The following is a 14,014-nucleotide window of genomic DNA, read 5'->3' on the forward strand; positions in this document are numbered from 1 at the left end:
ACAGGAAGTGGCCTGATGCCAGCATCCCAGGCTTCCAGCAGGAGGTGACCACACTGGAAATCTGGAAAAATACATTCCTTATCAGAATAAAAATATATTGTTGAAATTGCAAGCATTTACTATTTGCAAACCTTAAATATTCTTAAAAGCATGGCACCCTGATCCTTGTGGTTCCCATTGTTTCCTTCGGTTCAGATTTTCTAGGTAGAAGCAAGCCATCTTTTCAAACTACTTTCTTCTAATTCTGTTATTTGTTATTATATGAATGAAGGGTCACACTTAAAAATAAAATAAGAGAAAATCCCTGCCAACAATTAGTGACTCAAAGATCATGTGAGCTATAGATACTTTTTCTTCTAACAGTTTCAATTTTCTTCATGAAGAAAACAGAAAACATAGGGCCCCTGAATTTTTGCTTCTCTGTTCAAACTGAGCTAAAATGAAATTGATGTCCATATCAACAAGTAACAGTTTTGAGGTTTGAAATGTCATGCCAGGGTAACAGGGCCTGGAGAAAAGGGAATGCTCCTATGCTTCTGGAGAGAAACCACATCCTAAATTTCAAATTGGACAAATTCAAACTATGACAGAATGTGATTACATGGAGTTTGAACCAAGGGTCTACATGTAGCAAGCACAATGTGAAGACAAATTTGATATCTCAGATGTGAGCGTAAAGGTTTCTTATCAGATCTGCAACTGATATGCACAAATTCTTTTAGAATACTGCATGTATCTTTTCAAATTATAGCTTTGTCTGGATACATGGCTAGGAGTGGGATTGCTGAATCATATGGTAACTCTATTTTTATTTTTTTGAGGAACTGCCTTACTGTTCTGTACAGTGACTGTACCAATTTACATTCCTACCAACACGGTCAGAGGCTTCCCTCTTCTCCACACGCTCTGTAACACTTGTTATTTGGAGATTTTTAAATGATGGCCATTCTGGCAAGTTTGAGGTGGTACCTCATTGAAGTTTTGATTTGCATTTCTCTAATAATTAACAATGAGGAGCATTATAGGATGATTCTTTAATTTTCAGATATGTGAAGTACATTAAGTGTAACATGTCAACTTGACCATTATTTTCACAGATGAGGATTTATTAAATATTTAGTTATTTCCTTTCTTCCTAGTCTAACTGTAGGGGACATGCATTATCATGTTACTTAAGGCAATGAGCTCGGTTGTGCCTGCAATGCAGGAGACCCAAATTCAATCCCTGGGTTGGGAAGATCCCCTGGAGAATGGAATGGCTACCCAGTATTCTTGCCTGGAGAATTTCACGGACAGAAGATCCTGGTGGACTATTGTCTATGGGGTTGCAAAGAGTTGGACACGACTGAGCAACTAACACACACACACACACACCCCATCTTTGAACAGTTTTAGAGACTTGCATTGCTCCCTGTACAGGGAAGGCTTGTGTTGGGACCAAGGTCCGCTTCCCGATAAAAGGTGTTCCTTGAGCAAATTCAGTCACGGCCCAGGGGGCACATGGTGAGACCACCGTGTCTGCTGACGCTTCCCATATCTCAGGCCTCAGTCTGACCATTCCATGTGAGGTGTAACAGTTTGCCCTGGTGGTACAGCTTGACCTTTTTCTGTATGACTAGGTGAGTTGTTAATGACATTTTAGGATTCTGTAGGATTAACAGCCCTCTAATAGAAAAATATGTTTTACAGTTACACCAGGGCCTGGGGGTTACACCATGAGCCTGAGGGAGTTTCTGCCGGATTTTTCTGTTCTGACATCGAGGCCCTTACCCAGTCTGATGACAGCACAACTGCCAGAGACTGGATGGGCTACATATAATCGGTAGGAATCAGTGCAAAATGAAAATGTCGGAATCCTTGTGTAAGAATTATTAAGAATTTGGTTGGTGACAGCACCGCCTTAAACCAGGCACGGAGCCCTTCTAAGCATAGGAGGAGCCCCTGACACCGTGCAAGGCCTGTGCCCGTGAAGCCAGTCCCAGTCAAAGACTTCTGTTTGCATAGAATCAATTTTGTGTAAGGGTATGCTAAATTGATTTATAACTTCAAATATTTGTATTAATGATACGTGGACTTGTTTTCTATTGAAAACAGGTGCATTTTTTAATTGTAGAGTAGTTGTTTTATGTTGTTGTGTTAGTTCCAGGTGTACAGCAAAGTCATTCCACTATATATATATACTACATATATATAGTGTATAATATACATTACACATATTAAGATATGCATATATAATACATATATATATAAACACACTCACATACATGCTGTTTCTCAGATTATTAGGTTATTACAAGCTATTGATTATAGTTCCCCATCCTGTACGTAGGGACTTGTTTATCTATTTTACATATAGTAGTATGTATCTGTCAATATCAAACCCTTAATTTGTCCCTCACCCCTTTCCCCTTTGGTAACCCTAAGTTTGTTTTCTATGTCTGAGACCATTTCTGTTTTGTCAAGAAGTTCATTTGCATCATAGGTTAGATTCCACAGATAAGTGATATCACATGATATTTGTCTTTCTGTGTCTTCACTTAATATGCTAACCTCTAGGTCCATTCATGTTGATGAAATGGCCTAATTTCATTTATCATGACTGAGTAATATTCCGTTGTATATTCTATGATATGTGGACTCTTGATTCAGGCCTTACAGATGTTAGAGACAGACCTGTTAGCATGAATGTCCTCTCACGGTGAGGGCTAAACCATGATTCCCCAGAAGAAACTTTCCTGACGGTCTGGGCCTCCTGGAAGAATTTATCTTCTGACATGGAGCCCTCCCTGATCACCTTAACAGAACATCATACGCCCCTTCCACCTGCACAGATGGACCACTCCAAACAGGCCACTTCCCAGCTCCTTCAACACGATAATCTCTTTACTTTGCAGATCCCAGATTCCTAATAAGACAAGACAGGAGCACTTTGGGATGAGAACAGAAGACTTTGGGGCTAACAGCTTCACAACTGACTTCCTCTCCAATGAGAATTTAACACTGACAAGATGAAGTACAGCATGACTTTTTAAAAAGTTGCTCATTTAAAAAGAAAACCCTTGGTAAGGTGATCTTAGGACATGTTATACCACGTGATATTGCCACCAGAACAATATTGCTCCTGAAATAGCTACAATTAGTGACAACAAAGGTTAAAGTTAAGAAACCCTTTGCCAACCAAAGGCTTCTTGGAAAAACATGGTGACAAAATGTGCTTCCTGCCCTTAGCTTGGTAAGTTTTAGTGTTAGGTGCATTAATTGGCTTGACTGGACTAATAAGTTCTTGAAAAGCAGGAATTAAAACAGTAAAGCTATTTTAGGTGATTTTAAAAATTCTCATCAAAATTAGTTTCTTGATGGAATCTTCTATTTTTAAAAATTTCCCATTTTTATTTCACTAATTTTTTTCTTTTTGACTACTTTATTGTTTTTGTAGATAGCCATCAACAATTTTTTAAGTTGAACTACAGTTTATTTACAATACTATATTAGTTTTGGGTATTTAACATAGTGATTCAATATTTACATGGATTATACTCCATCTAAAGGTATTACAAATAAAGGCTATATTTCCTCATGCTGTATAATATATCCTTATACCTTATGGATATTACACATAGTAGCTTCTATCTCTTAATCCCCTACACCTGTCTTGCCCCTCCCACTGCCCTATCCCCACTGGTAACCAGTAGTTCTCTTTATCTGTGAGTCTGTCTCCATTTCATAGATAAGCTCATTGGTGTTATACTTTAGATTTTACATGTAAGTGATATTATATGGGATTTCTGTTTGTCTTTCTGACTTACAGCACTTATGATCATCTCTAGGATTATACTGCTGAAAATGCCATTATTTTAATCTTTTTATTAGTTGAGTAGTATTCAGTATATATTTCATGTATGAAAACCTAGGTATATATTTCATATAAGAAAACATAGGTATATATTTCATATATGAAAATATACATACATATATTTGCAGAGTGCACTCCTTTGCTATTATTCTTTAACCAAAAGGATGAAAATTTTACTATAACTTCTAATGATACTAATTCTTACAACTTGGGCTTGGTAAATGTATATTTTTCCGGGATTTTCAGGGCAAAAACTGAAAACTGGAGTTCTCAAAAGTCAGTTTGCTTCAGTGCTTCAGATTCACCTGGACGGCTTATTTACTAAAATTGTCAGACAGCAGTTCCAGAGCTTCTGATTTAGTAAATTTGCAAATACCAGTCCATGGACCATAATGTAAATCATTGTGCCTTTTCAGTAATGCTTTTAGAGACTTAAGATAACCCTTCCAAATCAAATATACTGTCTTACATCTTAGTACATACAAAAGTCTTAATCTGAAGCTAGAAGATTCCTAAATAACTTTGACTTATAGGGCATTGTGAACTGAAATCAATTTGTAGGCATGAAAAATAATGAAAATAAAATGTTTTGTCAGAGAACATTGGCAGAAGCAACTTAAGTTAAAAAAAACATATTTATCCTGTAGTTATATTAATTGGCTTGACTTTACTGATAAGTTCTTTGTAAAGCAAAAATGAAGAGTAGAACAATTTTACGTGATTTTTAAAAATCTCATCAAAACCTATTTCTTGATAGCATCTCCTGTTTTAAAACTTTCCCATTTTTATTTTGCTATTCTGCTGAGTAGTATTCCATGTATATTTCATATATGAAAATAGAGTTATATATTTCATATATGCAATATAGGTATGTATGTCATGTGAAAATATTAGTATGTATCTCTTATATGACAATGTAGATACATAGTTCATATGCAAAAATAGAGGTATATATGTCATAAATATTGATATCTATTTTTATATCATAAAATTAAAAACTTTCATAAACTTAAAACTTAAATTAAAAAAGAATTAAAGCCTTTGATTATGTTAATTACAACATACTGGGGAATTCTTAAAGAGACTGGAGTACCAGACCACCTTACCTGCTTCTTGAGAAATCTGTATGCGGGTCAAGAAGCAACGGATAGAACTGGATATGGAACAATGGACTGGTTCAAAATTGGGAAAGGAGTATGTCAAGGATGTGTCTTGCTACCTGGCTTATTTAACTTCTATGCAGAGTACATCATATTAAATGCTGGGCTGGATGAATCACAAGCTAGAAATAAGATTGTTAGGAAAAATATCAGCAATGTCAGGTATGCAGATGATACCACACTAATGGCAGAAAGTGAAGAGGAACTAAAGAGCCTCTTGATGAAGGTGAAAGAGGAGAATGAAAAAAACTAGAATAAAACTCAACATTCAAAAAACTAAGATCATGGTATCTGGTCCAATCACTTTATGGCAAGTACATGGGGAAGAAATGGGAACGGTGGCAGATTTTATTTTCTTGGGCTCCAAAGTCACAGTGGATGATGACTGCGTCCATGACATGAGACACCTTATTCAGAAACCAAAGATGGACCACAGACTGAAAGAGACTCTTTCCAAAACACATATCAGAGAAAGGATCTGTACTCAAATTGTACCAAACAGCTCCTTAAAATTTGATAAAGATTGAAAAACACCCCTGGCCAAAAAATATAAACAGACATGTACGTAGATATTTATATCAATATATAGAGAATTGTTTACCTCTCTGTAGATAGATGTTTACATGTCTAGGTAGATAGATATTTATATCTCTCAGTAGGTAAATATTTATATCGCTACACAGATATTCCACAAAATTAATAACTTCCATAAAATTAATAACTTCCATAACGTTGAAAATTTCTATAAAATTAAAACTTCCATAAAATTAATAACTTTCATAAATTGAATATCAAAATTTGTATAACTTCCATAAATTGAATAAATTTATAAAATTAATAACATTCCTAAAATAAATCTTTCATAATAATATTCATAGAACTACTCACTTCCATACAATTAAAAACTTCTTCAGAAAGTTAAAACCTTCCTCAGAAAATTAAAAACTTCCTCAGAAAATTAAAAATTATAAAATTATTTATAAAAATTAAAACTTCTACTCTATGAAACACCTTATTCAGAAAATCAAAAAATGAACCACAAACTGGAAGAGACTGTTTTCAAACCACATATCAGATAAGGGATCTGTACTCAAATTACACCAAACAACCCGAAAAAAATTTGGTAAGGATTGAAATGCACATCTGGCCAAAAAAAGATAAATGATAAATAAGAAAGAAAGGAAGGACTAGGGTGGGGTAGAGACAGCCCCTTGAGACAGCTAACCCTAGGATCTGACGTTCCCATCCTGGGCTGATGTCCTGAGAAAACCAACATTCAAAAAAGCACGTGCACCCCAACCTTCACTGCAGCTCTCCTTACAGCAGCCAAGACAGAACCAGCAAGATGTCTGCCAACAGGCTAAAACTTAAAAAAGATGTACATGTAGATAATGCACTGTTACTCACCCAAGAGAAACTGCCACTGAGACCGAATAAACACCACTGCTAGCTCCAGGGATGGACCTTGGAAGATCACTGGAAGATCACATACTCAGTGAAGTCAGCCAGAGACAATAGCATATGAGTTCATATGCTATTGTCCAATAGCATTCTAGGCAAAATAAAAAAGCAGATACAGGGAACTAATTTACAAGACAAAAAGAGACTTTGAGATTTCCAACACAAAGTGAGCCAAAAAAATGAATGAGTAAAGGCTTTATCTCCTTCCTTCCACATCTGCAGAAAATCTGTATCTGTAATAGACACTCCACAAGGACCTGAGGATCATCACACGGAACTTTACTTGAGTTTGTGCAATATCCTCTATGGAAAAAGAATTGAAGAAAACAACAGATATGCTGTCTGCATGTGTCACAACTGACTCAGGTGGCTGTACACTGCCAACAAGCACAAAACTGAAAATCATCCCAGCACAGCATCCCATGAGATTAAAGAAAAGGAATTACTAGTTTATACCCTGCCACCTCCTTAACTCGGGCTGATATCTCATTCCTGGAACCTGAGTGGACTTGAGTGCAGGGCTGGACTGGGGTGGGGTCGAGACCGGCCAGGAGGTGCCCTTCACTGACAGCCCTGTTTAACCTGCACTGTCTGGCTGCCCTGGCTGCAACCAGAATCCCTAGTGCCCCTAACGATGGGGGCCTGACCCTCTGGCCTTGAGGACCAGGGTAAAGTCACCAAGAATCCAGGTTCACTGGTGCTGGAGTCCCAGCTGAAGCCTCCTGCCTAAGAGTGCAGCCTCCCAGGACCTCAGCAGGAGCACTGCCCCAGGTTTGAATGAGTCTGGAGAGAAGACGGGGTGAAACTTTAGGGGGAAGAAGAAGTGAGACACAAGCCTTTGGATGTTTGCTCAGGCACATCTCGCTCTCATTCATAGACCAGGAAGCCCACTTTCCCTAAGGCTCTGGTTGCAGGTGGAACCAGAATTGGGCAAGAAGAAGTGCTGCCACCTTGTGGACATTGTCTATAACTACAACTTGCCCAGTTCAGTTCAGTTCAGTTCAGTAGTCACTCAGTTAGGTCTGACTCTTTGCGACCCCATGGACTGCAGCACGCCAGGCCTCCCTGTCCATCACCAACTCCCGGAGTCCACCCAAACTCATGTCCATTGAGTTGGTGATGCCATCCAACCATCTCATCCTCTGTCGTCACCTTCTCCTCCTGTCTTCAATCTTTCCCAGCATCAGGGTCTTTTCAAATCAGTCAGCTCTTCACATCAGGTGGCCAAAGTATTGGAGTTTCAGCTTCAACATCAGTCCTTCCAATGAATATTCAGGACTGATCTCCTTTAGGATGGACTGGTTGGATCTCCTTGCAGTCCAAGGGACTCTCAAGAGTCTTCTCCAACACCACAGTTCAAAAGCATCAATTCTTCGGCGCTCAGCTTTCTTTATAGTCCAACTCTCACATCCCTACATGACTACTGGAAAAACCATAGCCTTGACGAGATGGACCTTTGTTGGCAAAGTAATGTCTCTGCTTTTTAATATGCTATCGAGGTTGGTCATAACTTTCCTTCCAAGGAGTAAGCATCTTTTAATTTCATGGCTGCAGTCACCATCTGCAGTGATTTTGGAGTCCAAGAAAATAAAGTCTGTCACTGTTTCCACTGTTTCTCCATCTATTTGCCATGAAGTGATGGGACCAGATGCCATGATCTTAGTTTTCTGAATGTTGAGCTTTAAGCCAACTTTTTCACTCTCCTCTTTCACTTTCATCAAGAGGCTCTTTAGTTCTTCATTTTCTGCTGTAAGGGTGGTATCATCTGTGTATCTGAGGTTATTGATATTTCTCCCACCAATCCTCATTCCAGCTTGTGCTTCATACAGCCCAGCATTTCTCATTATGTACTCTGCATATAAGTTAAATAAGCAGGGTGACAATATATAGCCTTGACATGCTCCTTTTCCTATTTGGAACCAGTCTGTTGTTCCATGTCCAGGTCTAACTGTTGCTTCCTGACTTGCATACAGATTTCTCGAGAGTTAGGTCAGGTGATCTGGTATTTCCATCTCTTTCAGAATTTTCCACAGTTTATTGTGATCCACGAAGTCAAAGGCTTTGGCATAGTCAATAAGGCAGAAATAGATGTTTTTCTGGAATTCTCTTGCTTTTTTGATGATCCAACAGATGTTGGCAATTTGATCTCTGGTTGCTCTGCCTTTTCTAAAACCAGCTTGAACATCTGGAAGTTCACAGTTCACATATTGTTGAAGCCTGGCTTGGAGAATTTTGAGCATTACTTTACTAGCATGTAAGATGAGTGCAATTGTGCAGTAGTTTGAGCATTCTTGCCCACTGTGTGTTTACTAGCACCTCCAATTAACAAGGCCTCTGGAGCTATTTGTGGCTCAGCTGGTAAAGAATCTGCATGTTATGTGGGAGATGTGGGTTCGATCCCTGGGTTGGGAAGATCCCCTGGAGAAGGGAAAGGCTACCCACTCCAGTGTTCTGGCCTGCGGAACTCCATGGACTGTATAGTCCATGGGGTCGCAAAGAGTCAGACACGACTGAGTGACTTTCACTTTCACTTGGAAGTATTAATGGCCCCTGCTCTGAGGAAAGGACCTGGAGCAGCTATTGCAGAAATAAATTTCAAACACAACTGACTTTCAAGAAGCCAACTGCAAAGGTAGATTTTCCTCACACCCTTTAAGGAGAAAGAAATGAGAAAAAAAAAAAAAAAACCACAAGTGGCCACAGGACAGGAAGCTCAGCATCCTGAGTTACTACAGGAAGAATGCTAATCAAAACGACAACAAGAAACCTAACCCCATCTGACAGAATGGGAATCCTGACTGTCTACAAACAGGAAAGGGGGGAAAGAGCAGGGAGATGATGGAATCCCCTACACCGTCCCTAGGAACAGACTTTGGCAACAGCCCCTAGAAAGGACAGTCTCCACAGGCCAGAAGGGAAAAATTCAAGAGAGCTAAGCCTAGGGCTTTTGTGCCCATACCTGGGCCTATGTTACAAACAACCATCATTCAACATGACACAGGCAACCCAACGTTCATACCAGGGCTACTGCGAATAGCGAAGACACAGGCCCGAGAACTGGTCCACGGACATATGAAATCTTAAAGAAATGTGGTATATACATACAATGGGCTATTACTCAGACATGAAAAACTGCCACTGAAATTATGAAATTCTGCAAATGCTTCCCACAAGGATGGACCTTGGTGGATCATACACCAAGTGAAGTCAGAAACAGAGGAAGAGAATAGCAGAAGATGTCCCTTCTGGCAAAATTAAAAAAAAGAAATACAGAGAAAGTAGTGTACAGCACAAAAAGATACTCTGAAAACAGAAAAACAAAGAATTCCAAAAAAAAAAAAAAGAAACACCACGAATGAATTAGGAGGTTGATACTAACATATACCCAAACAGCTGTATCTGTAATGGGTAATCCACAAGGACTATCTCCTTCCTTCCTACTTCCACATTTACACAGAAATCTGTATATCTAAGAGACACTGCACAAACACCTGATGTTCACCACAGGGAACTTTGATTGAAATACTACAAGATTTTCAAGGGCAAAACAATCCATAAAAGAACAGATATGCTGTATGTTAATATATGTCATACTGAATCAGGTGGCTGTATACTGACAACAAGCACCAAATGGCAGGTCAACTATCTTCCCGTATATCATCGCCATTAGATTAAAGAAAAGCAAAGCCTGGTTAATTTCCACCCACCTCCCTGACCTGGGCTGCCATCCCATCCCTGGAGTCTGAACAGCCTTGGATTCATGACTGGCCAGGGTTGAACAGCCCGGCAGGGTGCCCCTAACTGAGCCCCCTCTTTAATCTGTACTGTGAGGTTTGCTCTGGCTGCGACCAGAGTCCTTCGTTTAACCAAAGGACGATCTCCTGACCCTCTGGCCTTGAACTTTGAAACGTAACCGAGACTGCAGGTCGACTGGTGCTGGGGTCCCCAGCTCAATCCTCTTTCCTGAGAGCGCAGCCTCCCAGGCGCCTCAGCAGGGTTCTGCGGGTGAGGCAGGGATGGTTCGGACGGTGAAGAGTGAAGCTTTAGGGGGAACAGGTAGTGGGATACAAGCCCTTGGGTGTTTACTCAGGCACATTCCTCTGTAATTCACAGCCCAGGAAGGAGACATTCCCTAAGGCTCTGGTTGCCCAAGGAGAGCTGAGCATGAGACAGTGCTGCCGCCCTGTGGACATTTCCTGTAACTACAACTTGACCAGCGGTGCTTACCCAGGACTCCAATTAACAAGTCCTGTGGGGCTGTGAATGACAGCTGCTCTCAGGAAAGGATCTGGGGCTGATACTGCAGACGTAAATTCCAAACAGAACCGATGTTCAAGAAGCCTATTGCAACAGGTAAATTTTCCTGACATCCTTTAAAGAAAAGTATAAAGGGGGGAAAAAAATTCCCACCCTGCAACAGGATAAGATGCTGCCGCTAAGTCACTTCAGTCGTGTCCGACTCTGCGCGACCCCATAGACGGCAGCCCACCAGGCTCCTCTGTCCCTGGGATTCTCCAGGCAAGAATATTGGAGTGGGTTGCCATTTCCCTCTCCGATGCATGCATGCATGCCAAGTCGCTTCAGTCACCTCCGACTCTGTGCGACCCCATGGGCAGCAGCCTACCAGGCTCTTCCATCTACGGGACTCTCCAGGCAAGAACACTGGAGTGGGTTGCCATTTCCTTCTCCAGGATAAGATGCTGAACATCCCTAATTATTACAGGAGGATGCAAATTAAAGTGACAATGATAAATCAAATCCCACCGCTCAGAATGGCCATTCTCACACGTCACAAACAACAATGCAGCAGCGAGCCAGGAGGAGAGAGAACCCACCTACCCATAGGTGGGAATGGACAATGGCAACAGCCACCAGAAAGGACAGCCTCCCTGTGCCAGAAAAAAACTTTCCTGAAAGCTAAGCCTAGGATCTGACATTCCCACACCTGGGCCTCTATCCCAAGAAAACCATCATTCAAAAACCCACCTGCACCCCAACATTCACTGTAGCACTACTTACAGTAGCCAAGACACAGATCCAGCAAAATGTCTACGACACATTAAAGCTTAAAGAAGCTGTGGTACATACATACAATGGACCACCTCTCAACCATGAGAAACTGCCACTGCAATTATAAATTATTCCACTGGTCACTGCAAGGATGGACCTTGGAGGGTCAGACACTATTGAGGCAGACAGAGGGAAAAAATAGCATATGATGTGAATACTAGTCAAAATTGAAAAAGAAGTAGACAAACTAATTTACAACACAAAAAGAGTCTATGAGAATTCAAACACAGACAGAGGGTTCCAAAAAAGTTGAAAGAGCAAGGATGAATTAGGAAGTCGGGACTAACATATACACAGAAATCTGTATCTAAAATAGATAATCCAAAAGGATTATCTCCTTTCTTCTTTCCTTGCCCTTTCCTCCCAGAAATGGGCTTCCCTTGTGGCTCAGACAGTAAAGAATCTACCTGCGGGGCAGGGGACCTGGGTTGGGAAGATCCCTTGGAGAAGGAAATGGCTACTCACTCCAGTATTCTTGCCTGGAGAATCCCATGGAGAGGAGCCTGGCAGGGGTGGCAGTCCATGGGGTGGCAAAGAGTTGGACAAGACAGAGCAACTAACACTTTCACTTTTTTATTACTTTCCTCCCACAGATGCAAAAATTTCAGATTCTGTAAGAATACCCAGAAATCTGTATCACTAACATATAAACAGAAATCTGTATCTGTAATAGATAATCTGCAAGATTATCTCCTTCCTTGCTTCCTCCAGATAAAAACAAAAGTCTGTATGTCTAAAATATATACCAAAATCTGTATCTTTAACATATACACAGAAATCTGTATCTCTAATAGATACTCCACAAAGACCTGATGTTCAGCACAGGGAAATTTGCTAGACCTTCTGCAATTCCTCTATGGTAAAAGAGTCCAAAAAAAGAGATATGCTATATGTGTATGTCATAACTGAGGCAGCAGCATAATGATAACATTAAGGAGCAGAAACATTACTTTGCCAGCAATGGTCCATCTAGTCAAAGCTATGGTTTTTCCAGTAGTCACGTATGGATGTGAGAATTGGACCATAAAGAAAGCTAAGCCCTGAAGAACTGACGCTTTTGAACTGTGGTGTTGGAGAAGACTCTTGAGAGTCCCTTGGACTGCAAGGAGATCAAGCCAGCCAATCCTAAAGGAAATCAGTCCTGAATATTCATTGGAAGGACTGATGCTGGAGCTGAAGCTCCAATACTTTGGCCACCTGATGTGAAGAGCTGACTCATTTGAAAAGAACCTGATGCTGGGAAAGATTGAGGGCAGGAGGAGAAGAGGATGACAGAGGACAAGAGGGTTAGATGGAATCACTGACCCAATGAACTTGAGTTTGAGAAAATTCCGGGAGATGGTGATCGACAGGGAAAACTGGCGTGCTGTAGTCCATGGGGTCGCAAAGAGTCGGACATGACTGAGTGACTGAACAACAAAGATAAAGGTCCCACCTTATTATGACTCAGTAGTAAAGAGCTCACCTGTCAATGCAACAAACTCGGGTTTGGATCCCTGGGTCAGGAAGATTCCCTGGAAAAGAGAATGGTAACCCACTCCAGTATTCTTGCCTGAGAAATCCCATGGACAGAAGAACCTGGCAGCCTATAGTCCATGGGATTACAAAAGAGTTGGACACGAGTTAGCAACAAATTTTCAAGATAAAGATCTAATTTTAAGGTCAGATACTAAGAAATTCTTGAGGAAAATATAGGCGGTAGAAGCTTTGAGATTCATCACAGCAAGTTCTTTTGGGACCCACCTCTTAGAACAAAGAAAAATAAACCCAAAATAAGAAATCAGCCTACAAAGTGTGACTCCTCACTCCTTCTCACCAGACCAGCTATGCTTCTGAGGGGCAGAGAAGATGGTGTCAGGTGCCACTGCAGGCACTCCTGCTGCCTGGAGGGGGTGTTTTTTTTCAAATGAAAGTTGCTCAGTTGTGTCTGACTCTTTGTGACCCCATGGACTATACAGTCCATGGAATTCTCCAGGCCAAAATACTGGAGTGGGTAGCTGTTCCCTTCTTCAGAGGATCTTCCCAACCCTGGGATTGAATCCAGATCTCCTGCCTTGCAGGCGGATTCTATACCAGCTGAGCTACTAGGGAAGCGGTGGTGGTTTTGTCGCTAAGTCGTGTCAGATTCTTGTGACCCCATGAACTGTAGCCTGCCACACTCCTCTGTATATGGGATTTCTCAGGGGAGATAACTGGACTGGGTTGCCATTCCCTTCTCCAGGGGATCTTCCTGAGCCAGAGATCCAGTCTGCGTCTCGTGCATTGCAGGTTATTTCATTTACCAACTGAGTCACCAGAGAAGCCCGGCTGCCTGGAGGGGGTTGTTTATAAAGACCTCAACCCAGGCATTGCTGGGAAGGGCTGCCCGACTCATTCAGTCAGCCAATCCTCACCCATCAGGGGCTCATAGTTGCAGAAAACGGGTCTTGTTGTGCCTGCCAGGTGCAAGGAACAAGTGTGGGCCTGAGGG

The 14,014-nt window shown here is 41.0% G+C and overlaps 1 protein-coding gene across 3 annotated transcripts in view; it reads right to left on the reverse strand.

Annotated features, from left to right (window-relative positions):
• LOC145530503 (uncharacterized) overlaps window positions 1-14,014 on the reverse strand; it is an 87,779-nt gene that overhangs the window by 57,606 nt on the left and 16,159 nt on the right. The gene's annotated exons all lie outside the window — the stretch shown is intronic.

The sequence above is a fragment of the Giraffa tippelskirchi genome, chromosome 12, assembly GCF_054371585.1.
Source record: "Giraffa tippelskirchi isolate mGirTip1 chromosome 12, T2T-mGirTip1v1.2.pri, whole genome shotgun sequence".
NCBI classification, from domain to species: domain Eukaryota; kingdom Metazoa; phylum Chordata; class Mammalia; order Artiodactyla; family Giraffidae; genus Giraffa; species Giraffa tippelskirchi.